The sequence below is a fragment of the Theropithecus gelada genome, chromosome 1, assembly GCF_003255815.1.
Source record: "Theropithecus gelada isolate Dixy chromosome 1, Tgel_1.0, whole genome shotgun sequence".
Classification (NCBI taxonomy): domain Eukaryota; kingdom Metazoa; phylum Chordata; class Mammalia; order Primates; family Cercopithecidae; genus Theropithecus; species Theropithecus gelada.
Window position 1 is genome coordinate 2,435,438 of NC_037668.1, and position 16,072 is coordinate 2,451,509.

The 16,072-nt window shown below is 50.0% G+C and overlaps 1 protein-coding gene across 1 annotated transcript in view; it reads left to right on the plus strand.

The window, feature by feature from the left end:
* Positions 1-4,066: 4,066 nt before the first annotated feature.
* Positions 4,067-16,072, plus strand: part of SLC6A17 (solute carrier family 6 member 17) — a 51,919-nt gene continuing 39,913 nt past the window's right edge. The window contains exon 1 of the mRNA XM_025392954.1: positions 4,067-4,432. The gene's annotated coding sequence lies outside the window, so the exon portion shown is untranslated. The remainder of the gene's footprint in view (positions 4,433-16,072) is intronic.

Below are 16,072 nucleotides of genomic sequence, written 5' to 3' on the forward strand. Positions count from 1 at the left end.
TGCATGGTCAGAAGAGGATCCAGTTCAAGGTGAACTCTGTTGGACGAGTGGGCAGGCAGTGAGGGAAGAGGACAAGGGGGACTGAGCAGATCCCTGTCAGAGAGGGCTTATGGGCTAAAGTCTGAGTCAGGAAGGAGTGGGAGGGTGGGAAAAGCTGAGAGAAGGGCGGTGTATTAGGGGGCTACAGGAAGGCCATGGGGGGAAGGGTGCGAGATGAGGCTGGAGACAGGGAAGGTCCCTGAAGGACATGCTAAAGATGTGGGTGCAACTCTGCAAGCTTGAAAAGGGTGCGATTATATTTGTACTTCTAAAAGATCACTCTTGCTGCTATGTGGAGAGAAGGGAGTAAGACTGGAGTTAGTGTCAAGAAGGGACTGTGAGAGTTCAGGTGAGTGATTATTATGGTTTGGAATAGGCGGTTGGGGGCAGGAGCTGGTGGCAGCAGTATTAAAGAGAAACGACCAGATCCCAGAGGTATGTAGTGAGTAAGATCTCCAGGATTTACTGATAGATTTTATGAAGTGGGGAGTCTCAAGGGTGATTATTAGGTTTTGTCTGGCTCAACTATTCACAGAACCATGGAGCACAGGAGGAGTAAGAAGCCAAATGCTGACTGTTCTGCAGGGTAGATCTTTGAATGGTGAGTTCATTTCTTGAACATGTGTAGCTCTGTGGAGCAACTGGAAAGGTGGAGTTGGAGGGTGAGTATGTGGAGCTCAGAAGACTGTCTGGAATGGAGGCAGACATGCAGAAGTCATCAGTATAGGAGATGGTCTAGGAAGGGTACAGAGTGACAAGAGGGTTGGGCTGGGAGACGTACAATACTTAAAGATCAGCAATGGAGACTGAGGGGTGAGCAGAAGGCTAGGAGGAAAACCTGGGAGTGCAGAGTTCCAGAAAGGGAGGGAAGAGAGTGTCAGAAGGAAGGAGCGGGCATCCATGATAAGCATTACAGAGAGGCCACTAAGATGAGGACTGGAAGATGTCCTGTGGATTTAGTGACACTGGTGACCTTAGTGAGACACTTCTTGGCAGCATGATGGGGCAGAAGTGTGTTAAGGAGTGTGTTGGGGTGAGGAAATGGAGGCAGAGAATGCGGAAGAAATGAGGGATGAGAGCCTAGTGACTTTTTTTTTTTTTTTGAGACGGACTCCAGTGACATTTTAAAGGAAGACATTTGCATATGCTCACGAGCTGCTAAAAAGGATCCAGGAGAAAGGGAAAGTTGATGAGACAGACAGGAGACACTGGATTAACTAATGGGTGGCTGAGGTTCTCAAGAAGATGTGGGGCCATAGGACCCAGGGGACAGCTGGGGGCTGGTCTAGAGAGGAGAGACTCTCCCTACTGTATCTGGGGAAGAGGGAGAAGAGGGTATGTGCAGATGGAAACGGTTTAATTCTCATTGGAAAACCGAGGGGTTTCCAAATGAAGTAAGGCAGTTCCTGAGACAGCAGGGAAGTATGCGGCATCGGCCGGGGGGCGGCGGGGGGGAAGTAGGATGAGTATTTGGGGAGAGTTCTGGTTGGAGCGGTCTTGATCAGAGTGGGGAAGTAAGTTGACCAGAGAATCATAGGGAAGTCCTTAGGAAGCATGAGGAGCCCACTTGAAGTTGGTGGCCATGAAGGCAGACGGAGACTGGGCTGTGGTGTGTTTCTGTCTAGAGAACTTGGCACATAGAAACCAGGTATTAAGTTCATTCAAGGTTGGGGTTTCACTGGGTGGATGTGATAAAAGGCAGTGAGACAAGGCATCTTCTGGTTGTCACCTTGATATCCCAAGGACATGCCATTTTCAGTATGTCCCAAATCCGTTATCTCTTTACCTTATTCTCCAAATCTGCTCCTCTTTCTAAATTCCCCATCTTGGTTAATAACAATACAATCATCTAGTAATACCCCTAATAACAGTTATGTATTAAGAACATGGTATCAGATATGATAACAGATATTTTACTATTTTTTTTTTAGAGATGAGCACTTGCTATGTTGCCCACGCTGGTCTCGAATTCCTGGGCTTAAGCAATCCTCCCAACTTGGCCTCCTAAAGTTCTGGGATTGCAGGTGCAAGCCACCATACCTGGCCAATACCAGATATTTTAGAACAATCATCTCATGATCATCATAACAACCTTATGGGGTATGTATCATTCATTTTACAGACACGGAAACAGAAGTTCAGAGAAGTTATGTCACTAACTCAAGGTCTCTAGTAAATGGCAGTCAGGATGAAAACTTAGATCTATGAGCCTCCAAAGTCCTTCCCCTTTCCCATGGCCACACCACCTGTAAGTTCTCTTGCCTTAACACTGCCTGTCTCTGATAGGTTCCTTCCTCCCACCTCCCACACCACGTCAGTTGTCACATTCTATTTGTTCATCTCTGTCCTGTCTCTTGCTACTTCCTGCTATGCCATTCCACCCCATCTGCTTCCCTGGTTGGTTTCACCAGAATATAAACCCTGTAAGGGCAGAGATTATTATCTGTCTCATATTTTGCTATCTCCTCAGGGCCTGGAACAGTGTAAAGTAACCATTAGGCTCACTAAATAGTTGTTGAAATAATTTTTCTATTGGGAGATAATTCTCTATGGGTGTCTTGTGTTCCCACAAGTTTTGTGGGCAGGCGCACTGATGGCTTTTTGTTCCCATTATCTTTTGGAGGATGTTTGCATAGCAAACAGCCTCCAACGAGAGCATCTCCCTCTAGCGGAGGGCAGTTCTGTTTGCTGTCTAGTATAATAAATATATGTCTAGGGCAAATGTCGGCCAAGTTTGCTTGCAGCACATTATAAAAGATTGGGGTTTCCTAAACTTGGAGTTCCTCAGTGTGTGTGGTCCAGTCTCATGTCCCTCCCATGGGACTTCAGAGTTAAGGGAAGCTCTTGCAGCCTGCTGTGCCATGAGTAATTAAAGTCCTTTGTGTCTGGCCCAGAGTTTCCTGTCTTCTGCTGGCATCCATGAAACTGGCAGGCTAACTTAGATTGTAAGTGTAAAATCCTAGACCCTTCAGAGTTCTTGACAATGGCCCTTACCACCTTTCACTAAGACAGCTGAGACAACCTCCATCTCCCACTCCTCCCAAACACCTGCCTTGGATGCCAAAGGTCCCCTTAGTGTTCCCTAGAGGAGAGAGAATTCATCCAGACTCCCATAACAGCCACCCAAGGCCCTGGCAGGATGGCTCCTGTTTCCCTCTCTAACCTCACCTCTCATCATCCCCACCCCTGCTCCAGTTTAGGCAACCACTACCCCACCCCACGCATATGTTTCTACTCTCTTGCATCTATGCCCTTGTCATACTGTCCACTCCACAGGGGTCATCCTTCTCCCCTTCTGACTGTCCCTCCGTTAGGCCAGGATCTTCCAAGAGGCCTACTCAGAAACCAGTCAGAATTTCCCTGTCACTGTCTCCCCACTTTACTCATCTTGTAGATTCTCCAATCCTTTTGCTTTGTATTGTGAAGACCTGGGTCAACCCACACTGCCTCTCTAGGAGGTTCTATTCCCTCACCTCTGTGATCCTTTCAGCCTGTGCAGCCCCTGGCACACAGTAGGTGCTCAACAGATGAGTGATGTCCTGAAGAGTTGACCTGCACAGGGAACAGCCTTTCGGAATAGTAGGATGGATGGACAGAGGAGTGGAAGGACATCTCAAGGAAAGGGAACAGAAGCAGGGAGGTGGAAATGTCCAGGGCAGGGGAAATGACCACATGAATTGAGATTGAGTTCATGAAGGAAGGCCGAAAGAGGTGAGTCTGAAAAGAACAAAGTGAGGCCCAGGGTCCAGGAGGGCTTTAACCATTGGGACCCCATTCCCCTCCCAGGGCAGAAGCCCTGGCGAGGGCTCCAGGGTCTGCATCTCCTGACGAGTGACCTCAAGAAGCTAAGCCCCCTGGCAACTCCCTCTCCCGCCCCCCGCCCACCGCCCACCCTCTCCGCCTACGTCGGCCATCAGAGCCTCGGTAGCTGCCCGAGAGCCTCGCATTGACGCGGGCCCGCGCGTGAGTCAAGCCTGCGTCACGGCGCCCCGCCGCCAGGGTGGCCTTTCGGAAAGCGAGGGAACAGTGCGCGCAGCGCTCCGCCCAGCTCCGTTCCGCTCCGCAGAGCCGGCGCGGGCAGGGCGCAGGGAGGGCGGCACTCGGCCCCAGTTTTCGCAGCGCCGCGTGCTCTCTGCCGTGGGACCTGGGTCCCCGCGCCGCTCCCCTGAGCCCCGAGCGCGCGGCAGGCGGGTGCCGGGTTGGGACTGGCGGTGAGGCAGGGAGTGAGGAGCCAGCGGAGTCGCGTGCGCCGCCGCGCAGCCCCGTGTCGCCCCAGCCCCAGCCGGGGGCCTGTGGCCCGCGGGAGGAGCTGTGCGTCCGCGACCCGTCGGGGACCGCAGCTGCTCGGTCGGAGTGCACGGGCCGAGTCTGCGCGACTACCCACGCGTGACAGGTGAGTCGCTGGCCGCGCCCCGCCTGGCTTTACCGGGCCGGCCACTGCAACTTTCCCTGTTCTGGCCCCGCCCCAGTCAGGGAGGGCTGAGAACCAAGGTGCGAGGCGGCGCTGCCCGGGTATCCGCCCGACCCTGCGCTGGTCCCGGGCTCCTCTCGCAGCTCCAGCCGCGGTTGCCTGGCGACGGAGCCCCGGGGCCCGCTCTCCTTCGCGCATCGGGGTGCCCAGCGGCGCACGCAGGGGTTGGACACCAGGCTTCAGCTTCTGGTGCTCAGAAGGGCCCAGGAACTCTGGAGGAAATTGGGCTGACCTGCGGAGGCAACCGCCCGCGGAGAACCGGGAGGGGGCCTGCCCAGCACAGCCACGGCTTGAAACTGCGCGCCCTGGGCGCAATTCCATTGGGAGCCTCCTTCGCAGCTGGAGACCACCAGCCCCAGCCGCTCGGCCTCAGGCCTGTGACCTTGACAGTAACATTGGCAAGCGAAGCAGAACTCTCACGTCCGAGATGAATATTTAATTCTCAGTCCTGGGGCTGGTCCTCGCTGGATTCGGAGCTAGCAGAGAGCCCTTCCTCCCTCGTGGGAAGCGCATCTGGGGAACGGAATGGCTGAGACAGGGGACGTGCGTGGGGTGCCCATCTGGAGGGGGCGCCGTCCTGGCCGGGCGAGAGGCCTCTGCTGCATTTGTGCCTGTGTATGCCGTGTTCTGAAGCGATGCTGAATGCTCGCAGTACTACAGGGAGGGCCGCTCCCCCAGGGGCGCGGCCGCCTTGGAAAGAAGCGTAATGTTTCCTTTTAAAGCCCAGACAGCCCTGTCAGAAATCAAGTTCAGAAATCCCAAGGCCATTCACCTTACAGGACCTAGGCCCTGTCAAGTTGGCTTTAGAAAATATTTTTTGATCCCATTCCTCTCTCCTTTTTTTTTTTTTTTCTTTTCAGAAATACTTTAACAGGCGTTTTGGATTAGGAGATTTCTAACCAGAGCTACCTTTGGGGCAATTCAGCTGTAAACTTGAGGCAGGTGGGGGTGGGTTGGGGAGACAGGGAAGTGGTAATGAGAAAGAAGATTCTTTTCCGGGCATTGTCCTTGTTAGCAGGAACTTCAGGAACAAAGACAATCCTGTAATGGCTCCAAAAAAATTCAACCAAAAGTTTAGTTAGCGCCTGTTAAGGCCTTGCTGGACACGCTCACTTATGTCTGGAGAACAAGGTCAGAGTGTGTTGAGGTTTACAGTGGGGAGTTCTTGTGTCTCGTTCTGTGCTTACGTTATCCCATGGCTCTGTGAGGCAGACCCATCACCTGGGCAGGAAGAGCTTTGAGGTCACACCTGATTGTCCTTGGCCATGGCCCATCCACGGGGACCATCAGAGGCTTTAGCTCCACTGCCGATTTTTCTCTAATGGAACATCTGTGGCTAAGTAGGTGGTTGAATTTCAGCGAATCCCTGCAGCTCAGCCTGGAGGGTGACTCAGTGCAGGAGGCAAATCATGCCCACCCGCTCTGATTGGAGTGAGTTTGTTTGGCCTGAGTCACACACAGAGTCGTGTGTCAGCTGTTTGTTAGTTGAATGGAGTTCTTTAGCAGGACTCGTGAGCAGGAATGACCTGAGCCCAAGTGTTTTGGGCAGAGGTGGGCAAGTCCTCTGAGGGAGCTAAGCACAGCTCTGGCTGCTGAGCAAGGGTCCTGGAGCTCTGACTCCATGGGAAGGTGAGCAGGGCCAGGCTGGTCTGGGCAGGGAGATGGGGAGAGGTGAAGGGAAAGGTGAGGAAAGGCTCTGTGATTGTGGTCAAAACTGGGCCCAGTGTTCTGCCATGTGCCAGTGGGGTGACCTTGGGCAAGTCACTTCACCTCGGGAGTCTCAGTTTCCTCAGTTGTAAAAAAGGGATGCCTGTGATATTATTTCTGCCGGCTTATTTTGAGCCAGGTGCTAGACACAGCAGGTGCTCATTAGATGTTACTTCCCCATCCCTTCCCTTACGGGCCTTAACCAGAGGCAGTTCTTTCTCTCATTGCCCCTGCTCCATCATGAAAGGGGATGTGGGGAAACATGAAGGTTCTGTGCTTCCCACGTGATTAAGAAGGACCCATAACTCAGCTTCACATAGACCTGTTTCCAACCCTCAAGTCTCCCCATGAGACCCTAAATTGGGAAGCCTGATTAAGAGCAGGATTAGTGTTGGGGTAGGGGTGGGGTTCAGCTTTTCTGGGTCTGCTGGCTGCTCTTGGCCACCTGCAACAGCGCTCGGGTGACTCCAGCACAGACCTTGACTCCTTGGGGTTGTTTCTGACTGTGGCCTGGTCCCAAGCTGCTGCACCTGCTGGGTGGACTTCAGGGGTCATTTCTCTTTGTTCAGGTCTTGCCATCCTCCTCCCCACCCATTATATCCATAAAGAATTGAAAGTTACAAGAGAACTGTTCAGGAGAGCTGAGGCTGGCCTCTCCTGGAGAGGAAAGTGAGGTATGTGACTCCTGTTTTCCTGAAGGACCCTGAGTCCCTAGTTTTCTCTGTCTGTAAAATGTCCAGATTTGGTGCTGAGCTAAGATGTGTGTGCCTTAAGAGTGAAGGAAATAAGGGGATCCCCACTGCAGCAAGAAAGAAGCCATGCTGGGTCAGGGGACTCCAATCTGCTACTGGCAATGTGTGTGTGTGCGCGCGCGCGTGTGCACGCGCGCACTCGCGTGCACGTGCATTGCATTCACCATTCATTCTGGAGCCAATGCCCTCCCTATTGGATCCAGGAGCAAATTCCAAGGATGACGGAAACAGAGATGAGAAGATTCCAGAGAAGCAGGTTCCTTCTGCCTGTATACCCTCCCTTCCTTTATACTCCTTTTCTGTCCAGGTTTGCTGCAGCAGGACAATTCATCATTAATCCCTTTAAAGCTGCTAAGATAAGCAGCAGAATAGTTTGAAGGGAAGATGGATTTAAGCTTTTTTGCTAGAACTAGCTCTGAGTTATCACTCGCTCCCAGGCTGAGCTACAAGAAGTCCTCACAGCCAAACATCTGGAGCACCAGGATGGGGGAAAAAACCTGTCACCTCAGCCCCTGTGTTTCCCTTCCCTGACTGATGTTGCTGGCTGCCAGAGGTCAGAAGCACAGTGCCATAGGTAGAACTGATTGCTAGAGCACTATCCCAAACTCAAGTGGGGCAGTGATCTGTGAGGAAATGCCTACTTTGCATGCTTTTAGGAGGGGCGAGTGCAATTCTGGATTCCAGTAGCTCACACTGTGCTTGGCACAAATTGATAATATCCAGTTGCTTATTGAGGCTTCTGTGCTGCGCTAAGTACTTTATTCCCAGACCATCTCATTTAATCTTCACTACAATCCCAGGAGACAGATATTGCTATCTCCAGTAAAATTTAAATTTAAGATTGTAAAATTTAAGGTTCAGAGAGGTTAAATGATTTGTTCAAGGTCACACAGGTAATGAGTGGCGACCAGAGAATTGGAACTCTATCAGTCCAAACTTCATGTTCCTAACCTCTATGTGATACTTTTCCACAATACATTCTTAATAAATGCTGACAACCTAGGCATTTACCCAAACAAGATTGTCTAGAGCTGTGGGTCCAGTTTTTTTTTTTAAGTTAATGCCCCGGGAAAAGGGGAAATGGGCCTGTACTAATTGGAAATTGGTGGAAAACTAACATAACCAAATGTCCAAGGTTTGGGGAATATGGTATTTGGCTCCAGGTGGGTTGAAATCCAGAAAAAGATCCCAGGCTCCATCTTGGTGCTTTCTTGTCCTTTCCCTGTCCTTCTCTTCCTGACCTCTGCTGCCCTTGACCTCATTCCCTTAACATTTGTCCAAGCTAGGGGTTCGTGTGTAGACCAGTGAGAGGAGTCAGAGCCGGGTGGATGTTGCCCTGAGAGTTTCCGCATATGCAGAATCAAGGACGGCCACTTGCTGATGGGAGCTTGGCGGGTCAGGTGTCTCTGCTGGAGAGTGTATGCCAGGGATTTGTAGCCGTTTCTGGTGAGGCCCCAGACCCCAGAGAAAAACTGCGAACACTTCAAGGTTATTTACAGCAGCTGCTGGCAGGGCTGCTTGGGGAGATGCCACTTGCTTCTTCCTGGTCTTGTCCCATGGAGAGCCCACTTTCTCCTCACTCCAAAACTCTGCCACGCGTGTCCGTGGCCGTTTGGGGAAACATGGCACCTGATTCCTCCAGCTTCTCTGTCTCTTCTCTTTCTCTGAAAAATCGCCATCCCCAGAACAGGTCCATGCTGTCCTAGCCTGCCCATCGTCTCCAAACCACCTGAGATCTCAGTGGGGAAGTTCCTGAAGGTGGATAACTGAATGTAAGTATTAATGTTCCTCACTGGCAGTGGACGAAGAGGACTTCCCAGAAACCCTTGCTTCATAGGCAGCCATTTTGTGGAGATAAGTCCGTTGATAATTCTCATTCTCTTCCTCCTCCTCGCATGAGTGATTCTTAAAACATTGCTCATTTATGGGCAAATCCAGTTTTTTTTTTTTTTAATATATAGTTAAACATTCAATATGTACAGAAAATTAACATGTGAGAACATAAGCTCAGATGCAATATGAATTACTGTATACACTTAGTCTCATGTTCAGAACCAGGTGTGTTTTGTTAGAGAATAATTCTGGGTCAGGTGAGTCCTAGGCTTCCTGAGTCCCCAACTAGGGAGTTGAGGCACAAAGCCCTGTCCATTCTGTGTCCTCTTGTGGAGTGGGAGTGAGGCACATATAGAGTCAGGGGAGTGAGTACACCAGCTCACAGCTCATTAGCTGCAGTTGTCCCACTGAGCTGCCACTCTGCCTTCCCGAGCCTACCTAGCAGTTTATTTGAAGATAACAAGTTTCCTGTCACTGTACGCCATTGTTTCTAATTACTGGTTTAATTAGAATTTCTGCTGAATTCTGTGTACCACTAATTTACCACCTTCTATTTTGCTTACAAATGGAATTCACTGGTCCACACCCCAAAATTCTGCCAGTTACATTTTTCTTTAATTACAAGATTCCTGGGTTCCTGAGGCTTTGAATCCCACACCAGCTCTAAATGGGGCAGAAGCAATGTTTGCTAAAACTACCTTGCAAGAGGAATGAATAGTCACTCCATAGGGTGGTTAAAGAATGTACTGCCAAGTGAGTATTCATTGAGGACATGGGTCTCCCTTACTTTGCCCAGATCTAAAGGAAGAAGAGCAGATGTTCTGTACTGCGTGTGCAACCTGGGGCTGGCTCTCAGAATGACCGGGTGGGCGCTGTCCATGGTCCTGCCACACTACAGGGGCCATCTGCCTGCTAGTAATTTGGGACTCCAAAGAACAGCTGGAAGGAATCTCCTTGACCAGTTCCCCAAATTGCTTTATATTGTGAGTTTTGGAAGAGAACTCAGTCAAGTGAGGAAGATCCTGATCTCTAGGAGAAATGGTAGTAGATGGGTTCGGTCCACGGTTGACTTCCTGAACGTATCATTTTGCAAGGCTGCATGGAGCACTGCAGAACTTCCCAACCAGTGCTACAGATGGGTAACATGTGGCTCAGAAATAATGATGCCCTCATTCCTTGGAGTAGCCTGGGATGGCCTACCATGGTGGCGTCCCCTCTATGTACCCCAGTGTGCCATGCTAATGTTATTTTCTGTGTCATGACATGCAAAAGATCGGAACGTACCAGTATGTCAGAAAGAAAATAGCTACAGTTTGGTAGATGACAGTCTGAATCCCTGCTCTTCCATTGTATGGCTGGGTAATCTTGTACATGATAGAGGCTTCTTTGTCTTGAAGATAAGAATTGTATTTTATCTCAAGTTGTTGTGAGGATAGATAACATATGTAAGCACAGTGGGTCACCTGTGGCTTGTCCCAGTAGGATGCTTTTCTGCCCAACACTCTACAGAGCTTCACTGAAGGCTGGTGAGGAAAGAGACATAAACCCTTCTCATTTTCAGGAAAGAGACATCATGTTGGGACTGTAATTAAGGGTTTCTGATCACTATTCCTTCAAGAGCTCTTCAGCAGTCCGTTTGGTAACTCAGGTAATTGGACACCCTTGGTTCCCTCTGTCTCTTTCTGAGACAACAGAAAATAGTGGTTTTAAGACAATCCAGGTCAGATGATTTTTGGCAGATGCCGTGAGGAGTCATCTGTCCCCATGGTGGTCCCCCCATGAATGAGGAAAGAAGGGAATGAGGCTTTCATTAGTTGTTCCTGGACTTTTATATGCATATCTGGTCTTTAAAATTTTTCTTTTTCCAAACTGGTATACTCTCATGGGTCCTTTATCTGTCTGAGACCTGGTGTGCCCCTCAGCACCTCAGGTCCTCAGTTTCCCTTTCTCTTCAAAACTCAAGTCTCATCTACAGCCTGATCCACATCACCAATATTGCTTACCTACCCTCCCTGTTTCTTCACTTGTCCTACCAGCAGCCATTGATCCCTATAAAAATAGTCAGGTCAGGCGAGGCGTGTTGGTTCATACCTGTAATCACAGCACTTTGGGAGGCCGAGGCGGGTAAATCACGAGGTCAGGAGATCCAGACCATCATTGCCAACATGATAAAACCCCGTCTCTATTAAAAATACAAAAATTAGCCAGGTGTGGTGGCCTGCGTCTGTAATCCCAGCTATTCAGGAGGCTGAGGCAGGAGAATTGCTTGAACCTGGGAGGCGGAGGTTGCAGTGAGCCGAGATTGTGCCACTGCACTTTAGCCTGGGCAACAGAGCAAGGCTCCATCTCAAAAAAAAATAAATAAATAAAAATAAAAATAGTCAAGTCACGTTACTCCCCTGCTTGAAAACCTCCAATAGCTTCCTATTAACCTTGAAAGAAAACCCTAACTCCTTTCCATGCTCCATGAGTCCTGCCTGCTCTGAACACTCACTGTCTTCCTAGCCCAGCACCTCCCACTCTTCTGTTTTTCAGGGTGCTCTAGGCACATGGCCGTCTGTCTGTTCCTTGTACTCACCAGGCATTCAGGTCCTGCCTCAGGGCATTTGCACTTTCTGTTCCCTCTGCTCTGAATGCTTTCCCAGGACATCCACACGGCCCACTCTCTCACTCTGTTCAAGTCTTTATGTCACCTTATCGGAGCATGCTTCCTTCGCCCCATCTCTGTTGCAGCATCCCTGCTGTGCTCCACCCCCTCATACTCTATACTGTATATGCTTATTTGATATACTTATATATACTATCAGATATAGTGTATGTTTGTATGTATAAATTATATATTTGTCTGATTTCTATTTGTCCCTCTGCACTAGAATATAAATCCCATGGGGCAGGGACATTATTTGCTCTGTTCTCTGTTGCACTAGAACAGGGCCTAGCACGTAATGTTCAGCAAATATTTGTTGAAAGAAGTAAAGGAAAAGAAGGAAGGAAAGAGATTTAAAAAACAGCAAGAGGAATATTTTTAAATCTCATATTTTAGCAGTACCTCTAGTTTATAGGAGTCGCTGGGCTCTATTCTCCTTCCAGGCCAAAAGGGGAGTAGAAGTCGGAGAACTGAGCCTCAGCATCCCCTGTCAGCCCACTGTGTCCTTGGGCTCACACGTGCATGTCCCACCCAGCTCCAGGGCATTGTGGAATGTGGGTGAGTATGCCTTGATTCCTGGCTAAGCCCATTTCCCACATGTTCTCACGTGAAGGTGGTAGCTGGCACTGGTTGATGGCATGCCCAGAGGGCCTGGCCTGAGTTGAGCACAACTCTTGTGTTACCTCATTTTATACTCATGACAAGCCCACAAGGTGTAGCATCCTTCATTCCTATCTCTTCGGGTCCAGAAGGTAAAGCCAAGAGGGGTTATGTATTTTCCCAAAGACTAACATCTCATAAATGGCAGAGCAGGACTTTAGGTTTTCCTGGCTCTGAAACCCATGATAGCATTGAGGTTGAGAGTCAGGCTCCAGGGTCAGTCTGTCAGTGCAGATCCGGGGGCTTTGGATGACTTGCCTTATTTCATCAATTCCAAAATGTGTATTTTTGCACATTACCACATCTTAAAATCAGGACATGACATGCAATCAATAGCTGTTTCAACATGGCTGTGGGTCTATGACAGCTCACCCTAGTTGGGTAGAAACCTTCGATGGATCCTTTCTGGTAAGTTCAAGAAAGTGCTAGCATCACAGGATCCTAGATTCAATGAAATATAGGTAATTATCCCTCTGAGCTTCTATGCCTTCATTTGTAAAATGGGAATAACAGTGGTATCTACCTGTTATAATTACTGGCAGGATTAAAGGAGCTAATATCTGTTTGGTGCTCAGCATGGTGGTTGCCACAGAGATGGGACTCAAGAATTATGGCCTATGTGCTGTGTTATCATTGTTATCCCACGCTGCCTTCAGAAGTTCCCCCAGTGGATCCCTCAGCACCTGAATTCCAGTAAAGAGAGAATGCATGGATTGCCGGGGGGTGGGTCCTGGGGCTGCCCTTGTTTACATGCACACAGAGCATGCGTTCTCCCACGTGAGATGGTAAAATGGAACCACAAGATCTGTTTGCACTGGCCACACCCACATTTTTCAGTGCCAGTTCCTCCCCCTCTGGACCATCTGCCCCCTTTCCTGCTTCCCTTCCTTCTTGACTAAGAAAACAAGATATCGACTGAAGAGAACAGACTCGGCAAATGCAACAGGAAGGTAAGAAAGGGCTGCATAAGGTGCCACTGGCTCCTCGGCTAGATTTCTTGTTTGGAATGGTCCCACAAGTCCCAAGCCATGCTGTGCCCACCCAAAGATGATTTCCCTGAGGTGAGGATGGATTCTGTCTACAAAGTAGGGAAGGTACAGCACAAATACTGGCTCTTTTGAAAGTGGCAAAAAGTCACAAAGGGATGGCCAGGTTTCTTAGTGTATCCTGGCTTTCAAACTGTCACTTGGGGCATCCTTGGGGCATGATATGGTCTTGGCATCAGAATATCGCATCAGGAAATGGAAAAAACTGGGAGCTGGAAAAACACATCAGACTCCAGAAACTTTGGGGAGTTCAAAAATGGATCAATTCATTTATGCACTCATTCAATTCAATAATGTCATATTTATCATGCTCATATTATAATAAGATACCAGAATTTGGCCTTGCAGAAGCAAAGATGGTGTCAATTGAGGTATGAGATGGAAAACACAAACCCAACAAATCTGTGAAATGGAGTAAAAAAAATCACCACTCTGTTCATTTGACTATTCAATGAGCTTTTGTTTCTCTTTCTCCTTCCATCCATGTGGTAACCAGATGCAGCTGGTAGGTAAGCAGGCAAGCACAGCTCCTTATTTTACAGATGGCTTCCAAGTCTTGGGGCTCTCCCCATGTGTGCTACAGGGATGCACTGGATTAGAGTCCCCCTGGCTGGGACATGCAGACTTCCGGTAGGTTCAAATGTCCCTCTAGTCACTGCTGTTAGTGTTTTACCCTACCTCTTTGTTTCAAAGGTGAGGCAGTAGTAAGATTTCTACATGAGAAGCAGGTTGTTCTCAGAGGATTGGAAGGCAGGGACGCTGGAACACCTGTAAATACCATGTTGTGCCCACAGATAATCTGTGTGTGTGAGGCACTGGGTGGGTAGGAGCAGTGAAGGGTGGGCACCAAGCTGAATGCTCCTTTGATCCTGCCTCGAGGAGCTTGCTGTTTAGAAAAGGGATCAGGCATAACGACAACTGGTTGTACCAGACAGCCAAATAGTAAAATAGTGTAACAGAGTGTTACGAGGAGTGTGCTGAGAAGGGCAGAGCGTTAATGCTCACTCACAGACTCGCAGGAGCTGTCATAGAGGCGAGGGGACCTAGAAGGCTTCAGCTGTCAGGGGATGGGAAGTGGTTAGTCTAGAGTGAGTGGTGAGTGGGCTGGGAGGAAGTGGAAGCTGAGGCCCAGGAGATAGAGCGGGCCCAAATGCCTTGGAAAGGGCCTTGGGCTCCCTTCAGTAGGCAGTGGGAGTGGGGCGGCGTGGCATTTCCAGAAGATGCCACCGAAGGCAATGTGTAGGATGCTGGTGGGGAAAGTGAGCTGGGAGCCTGCTGCAGGCATCTAGCCAGAGAGCAGGCTTGAACTAGAGCAGGGGGTGGGAAGAGGACAGAGCTGAGCACACTGACAGGACTTGTGACCTGGGTGGGGGTGGAGGAAAGAGAAGTCAAGAAGGGTGTGGGGTCCCTGCCTGTGTCCTGGGCCAGAACATCCAGGGGCAGAAGCCTCCAAGTCAAGGCCAGGCTCTGTCAGGAGCAGTTTGCCCCAGGTGACTGTCAGAGGTTTTAATAAAACAATTAAAAATAATTTGTGTCTCTGATAACAGTCCGGCCTGTTTTGGGCTCAGTAAAAGCTCAGAGGCTCTGAAGTAATTAGGAGAACAGTTTGGGCCACAACTGCCTGTCATGAAGAAACCAGGAAGCTGCCAAGCTTTCTCTGACGTGGCTCCTACTCACTGCCGATTCTACCTGAGTTACATGTTGGCTTTGAGGTCCTGAGCAGGGACCACTTCCACTGCTCTCCTCTTCTTGGGGATTCTTCAGGGTGCCTGTTGGAACACCCTGAAGAGGTGCTTTTTAAGGATGTGCTTGGCCACAGCCACTCTTTCCAGAGCCACAAGACCCAAGGGTAGCAGGGTGAGGAGCACGGGCAGGGGCTGGGCAGGGTGGGCCTGTGGTGTCTGTGGTGGTTGTAGTTAGGTGACTGCCTGCTTCCCCAAAATGGTGGCTCCCCCACTCACCTCCCCTGGGGAGTCTAACTCGGAAAGTAAATGATTCTCTTTGTCCTTTGAGTTACCTGAACCTCCCTAGCAAGAAACACCCCAAGCCCAGGAATTGGGTGCTCAGGGAGCTGCCTCCATCATTACAGAAGGGCCCCGCTTCCCTTCTCCTCCGTGGCTGCTGTCAGCTCCAGGCTTTGTCCTGGTGCCAGGGTGAGAGCAGCCATTCCCCACCACCTTGAGCTAATTGCCGGATGCTGTGCTTGAAAAATTTTCATGGAGACCTCACCCCTCTGGCAGGAGATATTTTTACCTGTCTGCCTCCCAGTCACACTATTTTTTCTCCTTTCAAGAAGATTCGCAGTTCACTTGCTCCGACCTGTTTCTCTCGCAGGAGCTATTCTGAGCTGCAAGCCACCTCTGTTGCTAAGTGACAAGCTGGCACCGAGGGCTTGCTCGGCACTCGCGCCCCTCGGCGCTGTGCTTTCAGGGACGGAGGCACTCCTTTCAGAGAGTACCTTGCAGCTTCATCATCCGACGTGTTGCTCATGAAAGTCACTTCACAACCCACCCCAGCTACTACGGGGGGATAATTAGAATACAGCTGGGCTGTCTGTCACCACATCTCTACCGTGCTCCAGTGGGCTCTCAGCTGATGGAGGGCGGCAGGGCAGATAGAACTTACCTTTCGCATCCACTGTTACAGGTGCCTGGGGCAGGTGGCTCCTTGCTCACACCCACAAGCGGGAGGGACTCTCAGTGGATATATGCTAGAGCTGAAAGGGGTCTTGGAGGCCATCTGTGCCAACCCATTTTACACACAGGAAAACTGAGGTCTGGGGAAGTTAGGGCAATGGTACCAGTTTGCACAGTAGGTTGGTCAAGCCCAGTACCTAGCTGGCCTGCTGATGTCTGGATCGTGGCTGGTTCCATGAGATGCATGGATATGGAAAGCGAGGAATCGCCCCTCTCAGGGT